At 38.3% G+C, this 23,382-nt stretch overlaps 1 pseudogene; it reads left to right on the top strand.

The window, feature by feature from the left end:
• Positions 1 to 3,535: 3,535 nt before the first annotated feature.
• LOC103255554 lies at positions 3,536 to 18,515 on the top strand (annotated as a pseudogene).
• Positions 18,516 to 23,382: the final 4,867 nt, after the last annotated feature.

Here is a 23,382-nt window from a genome sequence, read left to right as displayed (position 1 = left end):
GAATGTGTATTCTGTGGTCTTTGGATGGAGTGTTCTGTAGGTGTCAATTAAGTCCATTTGGTCAAGAGTCAAATTGAGGTTCCAGATCTCCTTGCTGATTTTTTGTCCTGATGATCTGCCTAGGGTTATGAGTGGAGTATTAAAGTCCCCAGTTATGATGGTGTTAGAGTCAATATCTTTCTTTAGTTTTCCTAGAAGTTGCTTTATGAAAGTTGGCACACCTATGTTGGGTGCATATATGTTTAGGATAGATATTTCTTGTTGATGGAGTGAACCTTTTATCATTATATATTTGCCTTCTGTATCTTTTTAAATTTTTGATAACTTAAATGGTCTTTTGTCTGAAATTAGGATCGCGACTCCTCCTTTCTTTTGTGTTCCATCTGCCTGAAAACTTGTTTCCCATCCTCTTATATTGAGTCTGTGCATGTCCTTTCTAGTGAGATGGGTCTCTTGAAGGCAGTATATTGTTGTGGTGATATTTTATCCATTTTGCGATTCTATGTTTTTTCAGTGGTGCATTTAGTCCATTCACATTCAGGCTAATTATTGGAATGTGAGAGTTTGTCCCTATCATAGTGTTCTTATAGAGTTGTTGTTCTTCCACTTGGTTTTTTTTGTCTTCCTTTTGGTTTTGGGTTTGGTTCATGTGTATTTTATTCTTTTTCCTGTACTCTTGTGAAGAATGTTGTTCTTTTTTCCTTTTCTTCTGTGTTTAGTACTTTCTTAAGTGTTTCATGTAGAGGTGGTTTGGTTGCTGCGTAAGTTCTTAGGGATTGGATATCTAGGAAAGATTTTTTTTTTCTTTTTGAGTTGGAGTCTCACTCTGTCGCCCAGACTGGAGTGCAGTGGCCGCTCCCGGCCACCGCAGCCTCGACCTGCTGGGCTCTGGCGATCCTTCTGCCTCAGCCTTCCAAGGAGCTGGAATTACAGGCATACACTACCACGCCCAGCTGATTTTTTTATTTATTGTAGAGATGAGGTCTCACCTGCCCAGGCGGGTCTTGAACCCACGGGCTCAGGCAATCCACTCACCTCAGCCTCCCAAAGGCACGGGATTACAGGCTGAGCCACCAAGCCTGGCTCTGGGAAAGATTTTAATTGTCCCTTGCTGATGAAGCTTTACTTGGCTGGGTAGGTTATTCTTGGTTGAAACTGTTTATCTTTTAGGACTTTGAAGATAGGGTTCCAAGCTCTCCTAGCCTGCAGTGTTTCTGTAGCTAAATCTGTTGCTATTCTAATTGGTCTTCCATGGTAGGTGATCTGGTCTTTTTCTCATGTTGCCTTTAGGATTTTCTTTTATGCCTACTTTGTTTGGGTGAATTATTATGTGTCTAGGAGTTGGTCTTCTCATTTGTTGTCTTGCAGGGGTTCTCTGAATCTTTTGTGTTTGAATTTTTGCATCACTGATTAGATAAGGGAAATTTTCTTGAATGATCTCATTGAAAGTTTGTTCCAGTGTGGTCTCTGTCTCTCTGTCTGCCTCAGGAAGGCCAATTACTCTTAGGTTCTGTCTCTTGAAGTAATTGCTTATCTGTCGAAGGTTTTTTTTCCGTCTTTTTGAGCTTGTTTTCTGTGTTTTTAAGAGTTTGGTTTATTTCTATATTTTGTTCCTCAAGCTCTGAGATTCTTTCTTCTGCTTGGGTAATTCTGCTTTCCATGCTTATCAGTTTGTTATTTATTTCATTCACAGTATTCTTTATTACTGTTATCTTAGATATCAGCTCCTTCCTAGTTTCTTTTTGTATCTCCTCAATTCTTTTTAATCTCTCCATTAATGTCTTGATATCTAGGTCTGTAGTTTGGGACCATTCATTCTGGGGGCTCTTCATTGTTTGCATTCCAAAGTCAGTTTTCTCAGTGTCTGCCCGCCCAGGTGTCTGGGAGAGACCCATATTCTTCTTTTGGTTTTTCTTCATTTGTGTAGATTTTTCTCTCTCTCCCCCTTTCCCTCCCCTTCTTTAATTCTGTTTTTCAGGGAAGGTGGGGTTGCTTTTCTTTCATTTGTGCAATTTGCTATTCTTCCTTATGAGGGTCCTCTGGCTTTGTTCACTTTTGAGGTTGGAGTATGGGTTCCGGGCTGTACTTATTGCAGTTTTGAGGTTTAATTGAGTGGGGGGCTGTGATTCAGAATCTATGTGCTGCTTCCAGTATCCACCCACAGGTGTATGAGCACACTGGAACCTATTTCCCACTGCCGTATAATCTGTGCAGTGATATGTAGGTTTGGTCCCTGGATCAGAAGTAGGTACAAAAGAGGAAAATAATGGATGAAGGGGGGGGTCAATAGAAGTTAGAAAGAGAGGAGACTGAGAGGGAAAAGAGACGTCCATACCAACTAACAGGTGAAAAAGAGACACAAGGCTGGAGAGAAGTGAAAAAAACACGTGAGCCAAATTCCCTAAAGGATACTGGTAGCTACACAGAGACAGACCAATAAAATCATGAAACAGATAGTGTAAGTCAGAAAGTGAACAAAAGTGAGCAACACAAACAGTCAAAGTGATAAAATCACAAGTCAAAATAAGAGATCAGACTAGCTCTGGAATCTTTCCTGACTGTCTCTTCAGCTCTGATCTCCAGCCTCTCCCCTTTATTTTCCTTGCAGGCAGCTAGATTTACTGGCAGCTTGGGTTTGTTTTTTTCATCCTGCTGCCTGGGAGGTCTGCGATGTTGCCTTTGTCTGATTCAGCAGGGGAGGGGTTTTGTCTCTTGTTTAGTGATGTTACCTTAGGAACAGAGGTGGAGGCTGTTGATAAGTGGGTGAGGCATTCTCTGCCTGGAGAATGGCCAAGGTGGCAGTTTCACTTTCGCTCTGCTCATTTTTTTTCTCTGCTAGTCTGGGTCCCTGTGTGTTCCACTGCGATGGACTGTGGTGCGGAGAATCTCACAAATCCACCTATGCCGTCACCATGTTACTGGAACTCTGAAATCGGTTATTAGAGTGAGACTTATCCAAGGAGCTCTCAGTTCCCAGAGTATAGATACACACACACACACACACACACACACACACACACACACACACCTTTCATGAAAGATGCAGGTCAGTCCATGTACCACAGCAATCAGAAATATTGCCTGATTGCTGCTTTCTGCTCCTGAGCCTGTGCTGGCCCTTCCAATTGCCTGTCTTCTCTCTACCACCTATGAAGATTCTAATTCAGTAATCCCCACTTATAGCCTGCAAGGAATGGCAGAACTCCAAAAATCTCTCTCCCCACCAATTAGAATTCCCAAATCTCTGTTCCCACCAAGTCATAACTCCCAAATCTTTGGTCAAGACTTATTTAACCCTAAATAGACATTACATCAGTACTGTTAGCTTCCTAACTAGGCACAAGACTTGGCCTCAAAAGCAAGAAGTTGCTGTCTCACCTCTGCCTTCCAGACTCTGGATCTATCTTTAATTCCTATCGACAACTGTGTGACAGTGAGGCAGAAAGAATATTCTGAACAGTAAGTCTTATTCACAAGCAACATGAAAAGAATGAGAAGAAATCAAGTCCTGCATTATGAGTGGCTCACATGTACAATGGATCCAAAGGGAAACACTAAGGTCACAGACCTGGGTGTCATATTAAAACAGAAGGAACAGGGTATGAACAGAGTTAAAACAGGCAGTGTGTTTAATGTTTACTGATCCAGACTAGGCACAAGAGCACACAATAAAGCAGGATCCTAACTTACATGCAGAATTTGGTAACTCGACGTTCTCACTGGCATGGACAGAAGTGGAGTCTAAAGATAAGACATGGGGAAAACTGATGGTACAAACTGAGCCCAAGAATAGTGCCCTAAGTTCTGATACACCCAAATAGGTCCTCACAATGGAGAAGCCATAGTATGTCTGAAATTCTTAAGTTGAGAGTTCTACTTTTCAGCACCTCACAGGGTATAAAAAACAAGGACCTTAGATAAAGAAGTAAAGCCATATAGGGTTCAGAACTGATGTTCAAGTGGGATACAGGTTTCTGGAGTACTATACTGGGTCTAATTAAATCTTGGGTAAATGCTCTTTTTGGTTTGAAGATTGAGGTATCATAATTTATATTCATTTCTGGAGGCATGGTTAGTCGGCAAAATATTTCTCTCTTCTCTTCTTGTTCTCTACTGATTCTTGCTCATTTATATTAGCATTTACTCCAAATTCAGGCTTGTTTTTCCCAGAATATTGCTCAGGACTTGGATTAGCATGCCAGGAAATAGATCTGCTATGATGGGTTTACTCCTACCATAAGTAAATGGCCATAGGGAACAAGAACTTCAGGGGAAAATGGTATTAATTCCTGGCAGGACTTACTATGGCAAAACTGTCCCTACCAGAGATGTCTGGGGATTGCATCTGTTTCAGGACATGCTTTGCATCTATAAAAACAACTGTAAGCATCCCTGTTCTCCATGGAAATGGGAATAGATGAGAGACATTTGGCAGAGTAGGGCCCAGGTGGTAGCAAGATACTTTCCCAAGGGCTTAAGGTTTGGAATGGTGACTAGCTGTTGGAATAGATTGTGTAAAGGGAATTGCAAGAAAAGAACTAAATCTGTTCTCAAGTGACTCAGTTTAAATTAATACACAGAAGAAGTTGTCCTTGTAGTAACTGGCATAGCACCTACCTAGCACAGAGCCTGGCACATAGTAGGCACTCAATAAATGGTTGTTGATTGAATGAATCATAAGTTACACACTGAAACAATCAGGCAAAGCTTTTTAAATTCTTTAATCACAACTGTTAAAAGGATGTAAAGTTGTAGTAAAATTCTTCATATACTGAATCAACTACTTTAAGAAGCAATTTCACATAGCTGAGGTTTTATTTTTTCCTTGCATGATTTTAAGGGCTCAGTTCTGTACAAATATTTCTGTAGGTATAATATGGGAAACTACCTAAGACCCACTGAGATTAAGGGGTAATGGAAGAAAGAGGAAGGCAACTAACCAAAGACAGGAAGGAATCCAAGCATCTTAGATTGGTAGAAAACTATTCCTCACCTTGTTAATGTGACTATAAAGACTTATTCTCATAAAAAGCAATAGCTAAGGGAAAAAATATATATTCATGGTCAACATTTACGCATCTAAACTACCTTGATTTGATTAAACTTAAGCTCCATTCTCAGTCTACAGGGTTTTTAATTCTTTAATATGTCCTGACACAGGAAATTTTTTTTAAAAAGACTTCTGAACAAATGTACAAGTCTAAGTTAAAGCTTAGGCTGTTGGAGGCAAGTGAGGTCTGTAGAACTTAGGTCTAAAGGTTGTCAAGAGGATTACAGATTTACACATGTAGTTATTTTAATATAAGGGCAGTAGATATTTGTTTCTGCTTGATTTTAATCTACTTGCTGGTGTGGTTGTACAGGTGTGGATCAGAGCTAGAAGAAAGTAAGAAACTTTTAAGTGATTTCTGCCATTATCAGAGAGCAAGGATGAGATTATAGAATCACTTCTAACTCTTTGCATCTGGTCCCTTCTCTGAGAGTAAAACAAGGATTCACTTAGACTTTTTTTCCTGCATCTCAGTGTCAACTCCTGAGGCCTGTCTCTTTGCTGAACCTATTCCTTTAATTTTTCCAAGTTTACTGCCTTTTCCATGCTCCAGTTCCTTCTCCATTGGCCATTTTAATGTCTTTATCTCCTCTCAGCCAACTCCCCTCTGCCATTTCTCTCTCTTTCTTTCCCCTTCCTTCCTTCCTTCCTTCCTTCCTTCCTTCCTTTCTTCCTCCTTTCTTCCTCCTTCCTTCCTTCCTTCCTTCCTTTCTTTCTTTCTTTCTTTCCTTCCTTCCTTCCTTCCTTCCTTCCTTCCTTCCTTCCTTCCTTCCTTCCTTCTTTCTTTCTTTCTTTCTTTCTTTCTTTCTTTCTTTCTTTCTTTCTCTCTTTCTTTCTTTCTTCCAAGTCAAGTTCTCACTCTGTCACCCACGCTGAAGTGCAGTGGCACAATCATGACTCACCTCAGCCTCACACTCCCGGACTTAGAAATCCTCTTACCTCAACCTGCAGAGTTACTAGAACTACAGGCACTTTATTTTTTTGACTTTTTTAGAGATGAGGTCTTGCTATGCTGCCTATGCTGGTCTCCAACTCCTGGACTCAAGCAAACCTCCCTTCTCAGTCTCCCAAAGTACTGGAATTACAGGCATGAACCACCGTGCCAGGTCCCCCTCCCCCAATTCTTGTACTGTCCTTGGATCCCTGGAATATATTAGCCTCATGGAGTTATGGAAAATCACTTTCTCTAAAGTAATTTTAAACCTGAATCTTTTAGAATGCCATTGGCCTATAGTTCATTTATATTCCCATAAATACTACGTTGACAGGAAAGATTAGACAGAAAAAAATTCAAATCCAAATATCAAGAAAAATTTCCACCTTCTTATTTTGAATTTTTGTAGTGTCTTACCCATGTTTTCTTTTATTCTAATTTTAGACTATTGATATTTGAAGGTCATTTTTTCTTATCTATTTTATCTACCATATGGTAAAAAATGTCCACTCTCAGAATGTTCTAAATAACAGTATTAAGCATTAAATACTATAACTCAATTGTGTTACAGATGACAGAGATTTCTTTAATTTTTTTTATTGCAATAGCTTTAGGGGTGCAAATGGTTTTTAGTTGTATAGATGCATTGTATAGTGGTGAAGTCTGAGTTTTGAGTGTATCTGGTACCTCCACTAGTACATATTGTATCTGATAGGTAATTTTTCATCTTTCATCCCCCTTCCATCCCCCCTTCTGAATCTTCAATGTCCACTACACTATTCTATATGCTTTTGCAGACCCTTAGCTTAGTTCTCACTGATAAGTGAGAATATGCAGTATTTTACTTTCCATGATCTGTTATTTTTACTTACATTGATGACCTCCAGTTCCATCCAAATTGCTACAAAAAACACTATTTCATTCTTTTTATGGCTGAATAGTATTTCACGGTATGTGTGTATGTGTGTTTATATATATCACATTTTGTGTTATCTACTGATCAGTTAATAGGTATTTAGGCTGACATCTTTGTAATTGTGAATTGTGACATGAAAAACAGGTGAGTGCAAGTGTCTTTTTTGTATAACAAGCTCTTTTCCTATGGATAGATATCAAGTAGTGGGATAGCTGGATCAAATGGTAGATGTACTTTTAGTTCTTTGAAAAATGTCCATATCAGTTTCTATATAGATTTCTCAAAGAAGCTCTTCATGAAGAATTAGCCTACTATAGAGGAAGAATCACTGAACTAAGAGTTGAGACATGAGTTCTAGTTCCAGATGCATCATTTAATTCCAGTGTAACTTTGGACAACTTGCTGTCCTTTCCCAGTGCAATAACACCAATAATAAATGTGCATTATATATTTATTATTAACCAAGCAATATAGGGAGTACATTATATTCCATTTAATCCTTATAACACCTCTACATGGTAAAAAGTATTGTAATCACCACTTTATAGATTAAATAGGTGAAACTCAGGTTGAAAAAAATTGTCCAATGTTGCACATAGCCAAAGGGCTATGCGGGGTTTCAGAACTGAAGTCCAAGAAACTAGTAAGTGTCAGGGCTATTATTCAACCACAGGTCTACCTGACTCTAGAGATTACACTTTTAATCACTGTGAAATGTTGTTTCTTTACCACATTGTATTGAACATTGGTTTCCATATTCATAAAAATGAGACTGTTGTATTGATCTTTAAGCTTTAACAGATTAAGAGTCTTATGTCAAAGAAATATTGAAATCTTCAGTGGCAACTGAAATAGGAAATAAGGGCCAAACCCCAATTATTTCTCTCACATCACATGGAAAGTGATCTTTCATGCCACTGCTTTTCTCAGTGATGTTGGGAAGAAGCAGGAAAGGGTGACATCAATAAAGTTTTGAGTTACTAGGTTAAAGATAGAGAAGAGCGTACCATTTTCTTCAGGAAACTACAGAACTGAGAAACATGTAATGTCTCAGTTCAGGAATCGAATAAGTTTGCCAGGGGAAAAATAGTCATTCTTTTCTAAGTGTGGATAAAACAAGCTATGTGCAAATTGATAACCAATAACAATGCAACAAAAAATCTACAGAAGATAATTTAGTGAGGCTTGGCTTTCAAGGAAAAGAAAGCCTTGGTATATTAATCTCAATGTCACAAATAACAAATGACTACCAGGGAGTAATATTACAGGAGATAAATTCCTGCCAAAAAGGCTTGGAGCACTGGTGAAGTCAAGAGTTATTTCTGGAGTTATTCTCCTTCCACATTCTCTTCCTTTAAGATCTTGCCCATTAATGTGGTTTCAGCTATCATATCTTTGTGGATGACTCCCAAATATATATTTGTAGTCCTATCCTATCACACTAACTCCAAATCTGTATCTCAGCTGCCTTCTGGATATTTCCACAGTGACATTTCAACATCTGTTCAAAACCATCAAATGCCAAACCAGATTCATTATCTTCTGTTCCATGCCAGTTTCCAATAAAGTGAGATTTGACATCTATAAGGAGAAATACAAATATAAAATATTATTTTTTTCTAGTAAATGTCAATGGTAACTTAGTTCTTCCAGGAACCTCCCTAGTTCTGGAACTTTGGAGTCCTTCTCTAAATCCAGGTACTTATTAAATTTAGTAGATTCTTCCATTGTGAGATTTCCTTTCCATTCTCAACATCATCACTTCCAGTCTGATCAATTACAAAGTTTTATTTCTCATCTTATTCAAATGAATGTAAATATATAAATCACCTGGCACACATTAGATGATCAAATAATGTTAGGTGCACTTTTAAGTACTAGACATCTTCACTTAGATGTTCCTCTGGAATCTCAAACTCAGCATGCCCTGAACTAAATAAATTCCCTTCCCTAAACTAAATTATTCTTTTGACTTCTCAGTATCATTTATTAACAACATCGTCTATTTAAGCAAAAAACCTAGGGGTCAGTTATCTGAATTGTTCCTTCTCTTGGTACCAACATTAATTTCTCATTAAATCTTATCAATGTTCTGTAAGGTTTTATTCACTCCAACAAACCCCTTCTTCTATATATTCATATCTACCAACCTAAAGTAATGGCTTTTGACTCAGACATACCTAGATTTGAATTTAAATTAATAACTTACTGTCTGATCTTGGACACATTTTTTTTCTAGCCTGCAGTGTTTCTGTGGATAAATCTGCTGCTACTTGGACACATTTTTAAACTTCATTTAGTTTCTTCCTCTGAAAAGATGATGATGACATACATAGCTATTGCATAAAGTTACTTTCTGCAATAAATTAAATTATTTTATGTACAGTTCTGATAAAATAGTTCTCTCTCTTTTGAGTTGGAGTCTCACTTTGTTGCCCAAGCTAGACTGCAGTGGCATGCTCATGGCCACCACACCCTTACCCTGCTGGGCTCAGGCAGTCCTCCTGCCTCAGCTTCCAAGTAGCTGGAACTACAGGTGGAACTATGTGCCACCATGCCTGGCTAATTTTTTAAAATTTTTATTTTAGAGATGAGGTCTCACCAAGTTGCCCAAAGTTGGTCTCGAACCCATGGGCTCAGGCAATTGTCTCAAAGTACTGGGATTATAGGCATGAATCATTGCACCTGGCCAATAGTTATCTCTTAAAAATGTATTCCCTCTCCCAACTTCTCAATTGGATTACAAATAACTTCTTTTCTCTATTTAATTGGTCTCTGCTTTCATTTGCAACATTTTTTTTTTCTACTGACTTTGAGTTTAGTACAATCTTTTCTCAAGTATTTAAGGTATAAAGTTAGGCTATTGATTTAAAATCTTTCTTTATTTTTGATGTAGGCATTCACAGCTATAAATTTCCCTCTGAGCACAGCTTCTACTGCATTTCCCAAATTTTAGTATGTGATTCTTTTTTTTTTTTTTTTCTGAGTTGGAGTCTCACTCTGTCACCCAGACTGGAGTGCAGTGGCCGCTCCCGGCCACCACAGCCTCGACCTGCTGGGCTCCGGCGATCCTTTCGCCTCAGCCTTCCAAGTAGCAGCAATTACAGGCATGTGCTACCACGCCCGGCTGATTTTTTGGTAGTTTTGATTTATTGTAGAGATGACGTCTCACTGCCCAGGTGGGTCTCAAAACCCATGGGCTCAGGCAATCCACTCACCTCAGCCTCCCAAAGGCACGGGATTACAGGCTGAGCCACCGAGCCTGGCAGTATGTGATTCTTTTATTTGCATTACTCTCAAAGTATTTTCTAATTTCTTTAGTGATTCTTTTCCTATTACTCATTTGTTGCTTAAGAATGCATTGTTGGCCGGGTGAGTGACTCAAGCCTACAATCCCATCAATTTGGGAGGCCAAGATGAGGGGATTGCCTGGGCCCACGGGTTCAAGGACAGCTTAGGCAACTGGGCGAGACCTCATCTCTACAGCAAATCAAAAAATTAGCCCAATGTGGTAGCACATGCTTGTAGTTCCAGCTACTTGAAAGGCTGAGGTGAGAGAATCGCCTGAGCCCAGCAGGTCGACGCTGGGGTGGCCATGAGCATGCCACTGCACTCCAGCCTGGGTGACAGAGTGAGACTCCAACTCAAAAAAAAATGCATAGTTTAATTTCTATGTATCTAAGAACTTTCCAGTATTATTTCTATTATTGTATTCTAGAGTCATTCCATTGTGGGTACAGAAGATATTTTGTATGATTTCAATATTTTTTAATTTCATAAGACTTCTTTTGTGGCCTAACATATGGCCTAGGGGAAATATTCCATCTGTACTTGAGAAGAATGTACATTCTTCTGTTGGGTGGAATGTTCTATATATATATCTGTTATGTCTAGTTGCATTATAGATTTGTTCAAGTCTTGTATTTCTTTACTGACTTCTTGTCTATTCTATCCATTTTTAAAAATGTACTATTGAAGTTTCCAACTATTATTGTAGAACTTTCTATATCTCCCTTACATTCTACCAATTTTTGCTACATATATTTTTAGAGTCATTTGCAAAGTATGTACATGTTTGTAGTTGTTATATCTTCTGGCTGTATTAAAACTTTTATTAATATACACTAGTCTTTAATAACACTTTTGAATTTTAAAGTCTATTTCATCTGATATTAGAATAGCCACCTCAGCTGTCTTTTGGTTTCTATTTCCATGGAACATCTCTTTCTGAGATAATCACAGTGACTGCAGAGGATAATGACAAAGAAACTTAATTAGACAGAATTAAAGTAAGGAGAATGTTAACAGAGAATAATTTCTATTCTGCAAATTGAGTAAAGTATTAGAAGACATCATAGCAGAAAAATTCCCTGAACTAATGGAAGAACTAAATTTACAAATTTAAAGACTGCACTTTGTATTTTAGGTGAAGCTGATATTGTTTGATACTAAATCATATCCTGATTACATTATTATAATTTAAGTATACATAACACAAGAAAGCAAATCATGTACACAAAGGAAAAGTCTGGCTCACATGATACTTGTCCACAAATAACAGGTAATGTCAGAAAACAATGGGAAAGTACAATGTTCTAAAAGACAATGTGATTTAAGAATACTAGTAAAGTTTTAGGTCAAATGTAAAATTAACAGGCAGGCATTTTAAGGCATGAAGAAACTTAGAATACATAGCAACCATCAGTCCTCTCTGGGGGAGAAAAACAACTACTGAATAATAAAGTATTTCATTGAAAAAAATTAGTGAATGATGAATGACTGACTAACTGAAACTAAGAATGAAGATACTGTAGAAAAAGTATTGGTGAACTGTTTCCTGATAGGGTCCTGACTGATACAGAATATGTGATACAAGCAGAGAGAATAAGAGCCTACCCAAGACTTGGGGAAAGAAAAGCTCTCATTCTTCAGGGGGTATAAGATCAGCTGAAGCCAGCATGGGCAAAGTTTCTTGAGAATGCAACAAACATGGCAGAGAACTGAGCCAAGAAGCAGGGAGAAGAAGAAAAAGATCCATTCCTGACACATTTTTGAGCACATGAAGACTGTATAATCCCTGAATCTGCAGTTGTATACAAGCCAATAAATATGTATTTTTGTTTAAACCAAAAAAAAGTATTGGTGGAGGATATTTATTCAATTTAATCATAGCCTCAAGCATAAACTGAAAAGTTTATGGCTACAGAACAGAATGTAAATATTATATATTCAGATGCAGCTGTAAATGTTATATACCATGAGTATGATATGTGTGTGTATAATGTATATAAATATATACATCTCACAAAAATCAGAAAGTTGTTGAAGAGAGTGCAGGAAGTATAAGAGTGCTATTTTCCTCATCTTTCAAGGTCAGGAGTCAATACATACTGTATAAAATGTAAGCATTAAACTTAGTGATTCATTACTTCAAAATTTTACTGTATTTACTATTTGTAATATTTAATACAAATTTTACAATTTTTAATTATTTTATATTGGGTGTTCATCAAACATTCCATAAATAGTCCCACCTCCCCAATTGTTGGTGTGATTATGAGAGTCACCGATCCTCAGTGCGAAAAACAAAAGAAGAAGGCACATTGAAAGACAGAGGCTTGTTTTGGCTATTTATGATCATTTATGTTTCCATATGAATTCCTGTATTGTCATTTCCAGGTCTGAGAAGAGTGCTGCTGGTAATTTAATGGGTATTGTGCTAAATCTGTAGATTGCCTCGGGTAAGGTAGAAATCTTAACAATGCTGATTCTTTCAATCCATGAGCATGGGATATTGTTGTGTCATCTTTGATTTCTCTGAGCAATGTTTTGTTGTTTTCATTGTAAAGTTCTTTCACTTCTCTGGTTAGGAAGATGCCAAGGTATTTCATTATTTTTGTGGCTATTGTGAATGGGATAGTGCTTAGCAACAAAACAAAGTACCACACTCTCAGACTTTAAACTTTATTATAAAGGTAAAATTATCAAAACAGCCTGGTATTGATACAAGAACAAACATATTAGAACAATGAAACAGGGTAGAGATTCCAGAAGCAAAACCTCAATTTCTCAACCAACTCATCTTCAACAAAGCCTCCACCATCAACCACTGGGGAGAGGAGAACCTATTCAGGAAATGGTGCTGGGAAAACTGGCAGACCATATGCAAAATAATGAAATAGGACCCTTACATATCACCATACACAAAAATCAGCTCTAAACGGATCAAAGACCTAAACATACAACCACAAAAAATAAAAACCTTAGAAAACACAGGAGACACCCTTATGGAAATAGGAACTGGCAACCAATTCCTGATCAAAACCCTAAATGCCCATATCATAAGAGATAAAATAGACAAGTGGAACCTCATCACACTGACAAGCTTCTGCAAAGCCAAAGAAACCATCAAGAGAGCCGGGAAACAGCCCATAGACTCAGAAACATATTTGCCAACTGTATATCTGACAAACACCTAACATCTGAGATCTACAAGGAACTCAAACGTGGTGAAACAAACAAACAAAGAAACAGCTCCATTACAAAGTGGGCAAAATATATGAACAGACATTTCTCAAAAGAAGACATATGAGCAGCCAACAGATACATGAAAAATGCTCACCCTAACTAGACCTCAAAGAAATGCAAATTAAAACCACACTGAGATATCACCTAATTTCAATCAGGATGCTCATAATCAATAACTAAAAAAGCAACAGATGTTGGAGAGGTTGCAGGGAAAAGGGAACACTTCTACACTGTTGATGGGAGTGTAAACTAGTACAACCTCTATGGAAAACGGTTTGGCGATTCCTAAAAGATCTAAAAATTGACCTTTCATACGACCTTGCAATCCCCTTGGTGGGAATCTACCCAGAAGAACTCAAATCACTCTATGAAAAAGATATCTGCACACAGCATTATTCACAATAGCAAAAACATGGAACCAACTATGCTGCCTATCGAAGGAGGACTAGATTTTAAAAATGTGGTACATATATATGATGGAATATTATGCAATCCTAAATAAGGACAAAATTATGAACTTCACAGAAACTTGGATGGACTTAGAGTCTATAATACTGAGTGATCTATCTCAGAAATAAAGAACTGAGTACCACATGTACTCACTCACAAGTGAACTTTGAACAATTATCATAATACTTAAGAAAGGGATTGGCAGTAGTGGGAAACTACCAGGGGAGGGGCACACCTCATCAACAAGGGTACCTGCCTAATGAACATTTGTATACCTAACCCTGAATTGTACCCCACATCTTTAAAATAAAAAATTGAAAAAGAAAAAGAAAAAGACAGAGACAAGATATGTGGAATTCCATGTCAAGGTCAGCTATTGACTAGTCAACTGCCATTCCTACATGATATTTCCTAAAACTTGACAACTTCATCAGGGCCTGGAAAGTAAGAACAAAAATGAAAAAAATATGACTCATTAGAGACTTAGATGCACTAAAACAATAAATGAAAGGCATTTAAGTGGTACTGCCTTCTATCAGAAGGGTGATTTGAAAAGACCTTACTTCCTACAAGGGAGGAAAGATAGTGCTGCTGAAAGAAGATTTTTAGCAGTAGAATGATTAAGAAGTAGTTATAGTAAGGATAAAAAACTACTATGGGGCACAAAGTTCACTATTTGGGGAATGGGCCACCTGAGACTCTATTCCCAGCACTACAGAATATGTTGATGTAACAAATATGCATGTGGATCCTCTGAATCTAAAATAAAAAATAAAATAAAATAATTTTTAAAAGAAATAGTAACAGGAGAAACTCTGGGGCAGAAGTAAAACCTAGACTGGAAGGGGGTGACATACTAGGTGCACAGACAAAATATATTTTCACAGGGCAAAGTTCCTCCTATTAGGAGCTTTAAGAGCTGTGAACTATGATACAAAAGTCATGGTTCTGAGACAACTAGCTATATGACTTTGGGCATGTCACTACTTCTCTGGAGGGCTCAATTTTCCTATCTTTAGGAATATTCTTGATTTTTTAAATATTTCTGAGTTTGATACCCATGGGCCTACTTTTTCAGGCCAGGCTGAATCTAGGAAAATCTTCCGAATTGGTGTCTACTAGAGACATTCATTTCCAAGAACAGTCCTTGGCAAGAGTATGAGGTTGGTAAAGATTATCTCTGGAATTCTCTCACTTTCTCAATGTTGTGGGCAGTTCTCATCTTGCTGCTTGTTCCAATTCCTTCAACAGCTAAAGTACCTCAAAGGTTAGCTGATAACTGTTTAAATGCTGAAGGTGTGATGGTGGTCAGAGATTAGGACAGCATTTATGGAGAGGACAGGTTAACATTTGAATGGGAATTTCTGGGGCAAGGGAAATAATCCAGTTTGTTGTACTCACAGGGTAAACTTCTGAGAGAAATGACCTAGAAAGGTTAGAATGGGATCAGATTTTGGAGGCTTTATTCCCCAGGATTGTGGTGTTTGAAGATTTTGTCTATGGGGTGACATGAACATGATGAAGCACAGTTCTCTAAAAAACCCTAGTTAAAATTAAAATTATGTTTCCAGGGACATTGAAGCATTAATTCGTTAATACCTACTAACACCTTAGAGATATTCGTTTTCAAGGAGAAAAGTGCCCTGTGGGACTGGGTCACAGGCACAAGTCAGAGCAATATTGATTAGGAGGGAAAAGGGAGCATATAAGGTTCAGAGAACAAGCAGAATGTGTATTACAAGCGACCCCCTGAACAGATAGAAGGCAACAAAAGAGCAGCACTGAACCTTGGGTAAGGAGATAAAGGCACCGATAGTTGGGGTGTGAGGTTAGACCCTGGGTTAAACTATAGTGAGCTGAAGAACTGAAGACTGCTTCTTTTCTGCTAGCTGGAAATCATACCATTAGAGACATTCTTTAGGATTTGAAAAGTGGTTTGGTTGTTATTTTATTTAAAAGATACCTTGAGATTGACAGTGGTGGGAAACTGCCGGGAGATGAGTGGGGAAGCAGGATTGCCAGTAGTGGGAATCTGCCTAGGGAAGGGGGTCACTCCTCGTCAACAAGGGTACCTGCATAATGAACATTTGCTTACCTAAGCCTGAATTGTACCCCACATCTTTAAAATAAAAAATAAAAGTTAAAAAAATAGAAATAAAAATAAAATTAAATAAATAAAAGATACCTTGAGATCCCTAAGAAAATTCAAACTCTTAACCTCCCTTTTCACATGTGAAAAATGGAGAATAATAACAGTTTTGTTGAACTAATAAGTTTGAGAAGAGAAAGATATAATGAGAGAATCAAATGAGATGGTAGGTGTTACAGCATTTTGTAAATGATAAGTTACTGTACTAGTATAAGGGTGATCATTTTTATAATTTTCCTTTCCCCCCCACAGTACTTAGAAGAGAGCTGGGCATTTTGTCATATGTACTTATCAAGATTAAATTAAAATAAATAATTGTTATTTAATATATTTTCACACGGATTATATGAAGCTAAAATCTCTAGCAACTACAAAGACAAAAAAGTCTTTCTTAAGGAAAGGTAGTCCATCATCACTCTAACTTATATACCAGAAGATATATGGAAGCTTGAAAGAGAGAATAGTTACTTACCTTTACCTTTGCAGTAGTCTCTGGAAAATTTATGGCTAGGCTCCTGAATATCCAAATTTTGCCTCGCCACTTTCTAATTAAATGCAGGTTTTTTGTATTGTTCTGTGTTAACTTTAAAGACATGATCCAGTATAATCTTCTTATTGAAATAATTTCTTACATTTAATTTTTAATAAAAGAAAGAGGCTAAGTATTTTGGTCAAATGCTTTATATCAATAGTTATCACTAGTTTTGTTAGGTAGTTAGGCAGACAAGAGAAGGGATCGAAGAGGGAAAAGGGTATGAAATGGGAAGCCCAGTGGCACAGGCTGACAGGACCAGTAGTGGGAGTCTGTGGTCTTTCTCTTGGCTGTGGCCAGGTGGTGCACGTGCAGTACACAAAACATGGCAGATTGGGAAGGGTAATTACCATGAGTGGAGCTTGCAGGACTGGATTTTGCTCTGGTAGATATTTTGCCAAAGAAGTATAACAAGAAAGAGGATCAGAAGTCATTACCAGAAGAAGATGTAGCTGAAATATAGCAAGCTGAAGAATTTCGTATCAAACCTGAATCCAAAGTTGCTCAGTTGGACACATATCAGTGACTCCTGTTGCTAAAAAACTTTGGTAAGCTGAATGTAAGGACAACACATTGTATACCTCTTCCTTGTGGGTTCAATTGTGAGACGTCAACAGCTTTTCCAAAGGGTACACGACTTGCCACAGGTAACTCTCATCCTTGTGGTTAGAAGAGAAATTGGGGGTTATATAAGGACATGTTGATAAGCCTTCTAATCCCTCTTCCCATGAGTTGGTAGTCTGAATTCAACAAATACTTAGAGTGGAAAAGACAGGACACAGTGGTACTCTGTATCCCAAGGTGACTGACTGTCTAATCATGTGCATAGGAGTCACACAGTTGGTGAAATCACAGCAGAGTGCAGGCAAAAAGTGTGTGGGAATTGTCCAGATGCACAATGCTATTGAAGGGGAGACCCAGTTTTCTAAGGCCCTAGAAACTCTGACTGCTGCCCTATTCAAGCGACCCCCACCTATTGCTGCAGTAAAGAGGCAGCTTTGAGTATGGACCATATATAAGAGCAAAATGATCCTGAGAGATTAGGACTCTTTTGGGTGAGTTGTGAGGCTGGCACCTACATTTGGATATTGTGTGTGCAATTTAGTTTGTTACTGGAAGTTAGTGGTCAGATGCAAGAACTTCAGAGGGTTCCTTCTGGAGTCATGAGTGAAAAGGACCACATGGTGACAATGCACGATGCGCTGAATACCCAGTGACTGCACAATAACCACAAGGATGAGAGTTACCTGTGGTGAGTCGTGTACCCTTTGGAAAAACTGTTGACGTCTCACAAACGACTGGTTATGAAAGACAGTGCAATGAATGCTATCTGCTATGAGACCAAGATCATGCTTCCAGGTATTCCCTGATGTGAAGATGGCATTGAAGTCAATCAGGAGATTGTGGTCATCACTACCAAAGGGGAAGCAATTTGCATAGCTATTGTGCTAATGACCATAAGCAGTGATCTCTACCTGCAACCATGGTATAGAAGCCAAGATCAAGAGTATGATCCTGGAGAGAGACACCCTCTGAAGTGTAGTTTAGGTCCAGGTGAATCAAAAGAATCTGTTGATCAAGCAGGACTTTTGGACAAGCATGGCAAACCCACAGACAGCACACCTGCTTCCTGAAAGCAGGAGTACGTTGACTGCAGTGATTTTGCCGAGAAAGGTGGCTACTAAAGCAGTCAAAGCTCCATCCACAGTGGCTGAAGTGGTGAAAGAGCAAAAGCCTCAAAGCAGCAAAAGCCTCAAAGCAGAAGCAAGAGAGTGAGAGTGAAAGTGATGAAATTCCATTAGCAGCTCCCCAGGTGATCAAGAAGGAAAAGAAGAAGAAGGACAAAAAAGCCAAAGCAGCTCTAGAGAGTGGGACAAGTCTGGAGATGGGGGTAGTGACACCACCAAAAAGAAGAAAAAGAAGAAAGCAAAAGAAGTAGACGTTGTTTCTGAGTAGTACTGAAAAACATTTTAAGCTTTGTGCCCAGCTGGGAGGAGAAATTAAAGCCTTTTTGAGAAACATAGTTCCTTTTGTCATTGAGGGAATAGAACATAGGTCCTGGACAGGGTGGAGCGTTCCAGCACATTTCAGCTGCTCCTTGAGACCTCAGTGATGTTACCTGGTATGGTCATCCCATCTTGTCCTGTTTTAAGGATATGGGTGATGGGAGGCAGATTTTATGCCAACAATTTCTCTGCTTGTTTCGATCATGAAGCCTCACTTACAAACCTAGAAACTGTCCGCAACTGTGTGCTAATGGCCATTTTAACATCATAGTCGTCTCCTAGTTTGCTCTTTGAAACATTTCCCATTTAAAAAATTTGTAAAAATTAAGTTTGCTCTTGAAATGTATAGAGCCCTCAATAAGTGAAAGAATATAGTTGAATCCTGTCTCCAGTGTCTTGTGAGGACAGTGGCCTATTCTGGTGTTGAAGTGTAGGTAGTTTTCTTTCTTGTTTCTGGTCTAGCAGTCAGTCCTTTGTGCACTTCAAAACTGGTGTGTACTGCTGTGTTCACATGCATCCATCTGAATATTTGTGTTTGTGACTAGCTCAACCATTCATGTACCCTCTTGTTCTAGCCTTCAGTTACTTTTAAAGATTGACATTGTTTATTGCTGGGAGAAGACAGTTGCGATATTTATTATTAAAACTGACTCGTTAAATTTTAAAAAATGAAGGAAAGAAACAGGAAGCCAGCTGACATTTTGTTATTTACTCATTTTAGAAATTTTGCTTCATGTTGAGCTGGGCCAAATGTGAAAGCTGCTTGGATTTAATGAGTATGCTTTTTTCTTTTTCTGTCCTTAGGAATGTGGGCCCTCCCCCCTCCACCTTTCCTCAATGTAACCTGTTAGGAAGGCTGACCTTATCTTGTAAATCACTGCTAATGTTTGAGAGAACAACCAGCCATATTAAACCACCTAATATCCAGGAGGTGTGGAAAAGCTATACTTCTTTAAAGAAACTTCTGCAAACCTAGATAAGGAGCAATCTTGTTGGACTCTTGAAACTCTCTAAAATCCCAAAAATGTAAACTCTTTTCCTTTATGATATTAAGCTTCAGACTTATGTTTTGTGTTACACAGTAGCTTGGTCTTGTAAACTAGAGCTCATAGCATGTATGAGTAATAAATCATGAAAAGATAGAAGACGTGTAGCCTCAAAATTGTTTAAAGGCACGCGTAACTTTAACAAGACAGAGTTAACAATATCTAAACATTAGTTTATGCCAAAGGTCAAATGAAGAATTTATAACCTGACCATAAAGAGGGAAAACAAGCCTGAAAGGGAACTAACCAACAGAGACCAGAGACTAAGACAAAGAAATGTAAATTATAGAACTCGAACCAAGGAAATAAACAAGGCTGTCTCACTCTCTAAAAAGCCGCTCCGCTCCTCTTGATTCTTAGGAATGTACTAGCTTACTCTGCTCTGCTTTACTTGCTTGTAATAAAACTGCATTGCTGTCCTGAGTACGGTGTCATGTTCAATTCTTTATTCACAAATAACTAACGAACTCATTACTGCTGACAGTTTCACCTTATCTGAATATATTTTTTGCTGAAGCTCTTGGTCATTCCAAGATTTTGTTTAAATATGAAGGGGGAAGCATAAAAATCTTTAAAAGTAAGGGAGTATTCTGCTTATCTTCAAGTCACAGTCAATCCTATAGAGCCTGTCTGTTTATCTTCAAGTCATAGTTAATCTTATTCAGCCTAAGTCTTGGTATTTTAAAGCACCCCGAGGACAATTGTTGCTGTGGTGGATTTGCAATGGTTCTAGCTCTTTTTGTCTTCCTTCTGCTTTTCTATTTCCTCAAGTATACCCCGACTTGGCTGGGCACTCCCAGTAGCAACAGATTCATTCATATTGCCATGGGTCAGTAAAAGAGCATAAAAGTATTAAGAAAAAAATAGAATTGACCTACAGAAAACTCAATTTCAGAAGAGTAAATAATAAAATTGAGTTAGCAGACCTGAGTTCTAGCTATGGCCCAGAAACCTACTGCTTTTGGCAAGTCACTTTCCCCTTCTGAGTCATAGTCTCCTTATACATAAAACAAATTACTGGAGTAGAAGATCTCTAAGGTCTCTTTCACCTCCAGCAATTGGATCTTTATCAATGGAATTAGACACAATTCTGCCCATTGGCCTAGGAGAATGACATCAAAGGATATGCAAATACACATGTGGTCTGCCTTATTATGTCATTACTTTATATATATGTCTTGGCAAAATTTCATGGAAGAAAGACCACTTGTTGAAGTACTCTCCTGATTGTCAGATTGATACTTCTAGATATTGCACTAAACCTTTTAGAGTACTAAATATTCAAGGATCTCACCATACACAAAGCAGCATCTCAAAAAGTATAATCTTTGGATCCACCTCATTAGAATCACCTGGAATGTTTGTTATAATGCATGATTCAGAGTTCCATTCCAGACCTACTAAATAAAAACCTTGTGTGTAAATGAAGACTGGGAATCTGCACATTTAAAAGCTCCTCGGCTGATTCTAATGTCCACTGAAGTTTGAGTACCACAGAACAGTGTTAGAATCATTTAGGTCAGGCTGGACTCGCTGGCTTAGCCTAGAATCCCAGCACTTTGGGCGGTCGAAGCAAGTGGATTGCCTGGGCCCACTAGTTTGAGACCAGCCCAGGCAACTAGGCGAGACCTCCTCGCTACAGTAAAATATCAAAAATTAGCCGGGCATGGTAGCATGAACCTGTAGTTCCGGCTACTTGGAAGGCTGAAGCAGAAGAAACTCTGGAGCTCAGAAAACCGACCCTGGAATGGCCATCAGTGTGCCACTGCACTCCAGTCTGGGCAATGGAGTGAGATTCCAACTCAAAAAAAAAAAAAAAATCTATGTCAGATACGGGAGAAACAGGATAATTGTGCCTTGAATATAGTGCTTGCTAAGTCAGGAAAGCGTGTGGGTGAGGGATTAGGACACTCAAAGTAAAAAACAAAACAAAAAAATTCCTGCTTACAGAGTAGAATGTTGTAAAAACTTAAAGATCACAGTAGGCTTGAAACTAAGCACAAGATTACATGATGATTTTACTCATTATTGAGAAAGGAGAAGTGACAATGTGAACATTTTACATTTAAAAAAAAGCCCTGATATTCCACTTGCAGAAGGTGCAGGTGCAGTAATAACATATTTCAGTTGTTTCAGTTTATTATTGGGACTACTTACAGCCTCTTCCCAGGACTGTTGCTCTGCCTTAGAGAAAGGTTGGAATTTTCCCTTTGGAAAGTAAGATTTTCTTGGAAGCTTTAAAAGTCATACCAACAGGGTCTTCTCTGCAATGGTTTCCAAAGCTGGCAAAAGAAAGAGTGGCAAGAGAGCCAGAGGAAAAGGAAAGTATGAGAAAGAATATGGAAAATGACAGCTGAGTCAGAAAAAGTAATGAGAGAGAGAGAAAGAGAGAGAGAGAGAGAGAGAGAGAGAGAGAGAGAGAGAGATTGGTTGATTATAGGAAAAATGAAGGTATGTAAAATATTACCTAGAGGCTTTAGATTGAACAAATCTGGAAAGAAGAAAGCTAGGAAAATGATTTTCTGAGTAAAGCTCTAATTTGTCATGTGAAAAAAATATCATTTGGTTCTGTGTCTAACCTGGAGCAGGATTCACTGGAGGTCTTTATGCCCCATACAAAATGACATTCTACTTGAATTTCAAAGCCTGTTTCAAGGTTGTTCTTGCCTTTAAATATTTTTAAAGAGCTTTAAAAAAAAAAAGAAAAAGAAACATTTAAATCCTTTTGCACATGGCTATATATTAATTTGCTCAACTAACAAAACCTGAGAGGTGGTGTGGGAGACGGGATCAACCCTCCTCAATTTCAACGTTAAAGCAAGACACCGAGACTCAGAGATCAGGGGAGTGAAGCAATTCTTTTAATCTCGTTCTTGCAAGAATGGGCAACTCTCGGGTGAGCAGGCACACGGAGACAGTCACAGTCAGTGTATTTATGCCCTGATATGCAAGTCCCTCCTCTGGTTCCTCATTGACTGAGTACTTTGGATGTTGCATAACTTTCCTGGACGTCGCCTAAGCAATAATTGTGTACAAATAAGGTAAAACACAAGCAGCTTCTACACAAATATGGTAAAATATATGTCTCTGGATTCTGATTGGTTCTCAACACCCAACAAAGGAAGTCTGCCAAAAGTGAAAGCCTGCCAAGGAAGGAGGAAGAACCAGGAAGTAAAGTAAAAAATCACCATTTTGAAAATGAATCACCATTTTTTTTTTTTTTTTTTACAATGGGTAGCTATGTTAGCTCTTGGCACAATGATAGGCTCTATCTTGTGATTCTAGGTCAAAGGGCTTCTTCCCAGAACGATACTACCCATTAGCTTGTCTAAAATTCCCAGGTGAGTCACTATTTGATGGCATTGTTTCCAGAATGTCTCTGTTAAAATGAAAATATAATTCCTGGCATAGGTGACATATTAACCAGTTCACACCATTAAAATTCTTTAGTTTCTCAGATTAACTTTCATAGGTTTGCTTGTAGCAAGGTCCTAAGGGAATGGGGTAAGTCCCAGGTAGTTTAGATTTTATTTTGATAGTCAGAGGTTTAAAAGAGCAGGATAGTATTGGAAGAAACTCCAAGAACAGGATGTTTCTAGGGTTCCACTTAAGGCTGACCTGGGAAGGGGTGATGAAGGCTAGGAGAAGCTAGAGGGGGAGGTTTGAGATGGATTTCTTAGAAGTCAGTATTCATGAACTGGACATCTGGGGTAAGGGAAAATATTGGGAAAAGGTGATGTTTTGGAGTAGGAAGTTGAAGTAGAGGAAGAA

This window comes from Carlito syrichta, unplaced genomic scaffold, assembly GCF_000164805.1.
Source record: "Carlito syrichta isolate Samal-C Ts95f unplaced genomic scaffold, Tarsius_syrichta-2.0.1 Scaffold288249, whole genome shotgun sequence".
In the NCBI taxonomy this organism is placed as follows: Eukaryota; Metazoa; Chordata; class Mammalia; order Primates; family Tarsiidae; genus Carlito; species Carlito syrichta.
Note: the sequence above shows the minus strand (reverse complement) of the source record. Positions and strands in the feature narration are given on the sequence as shown.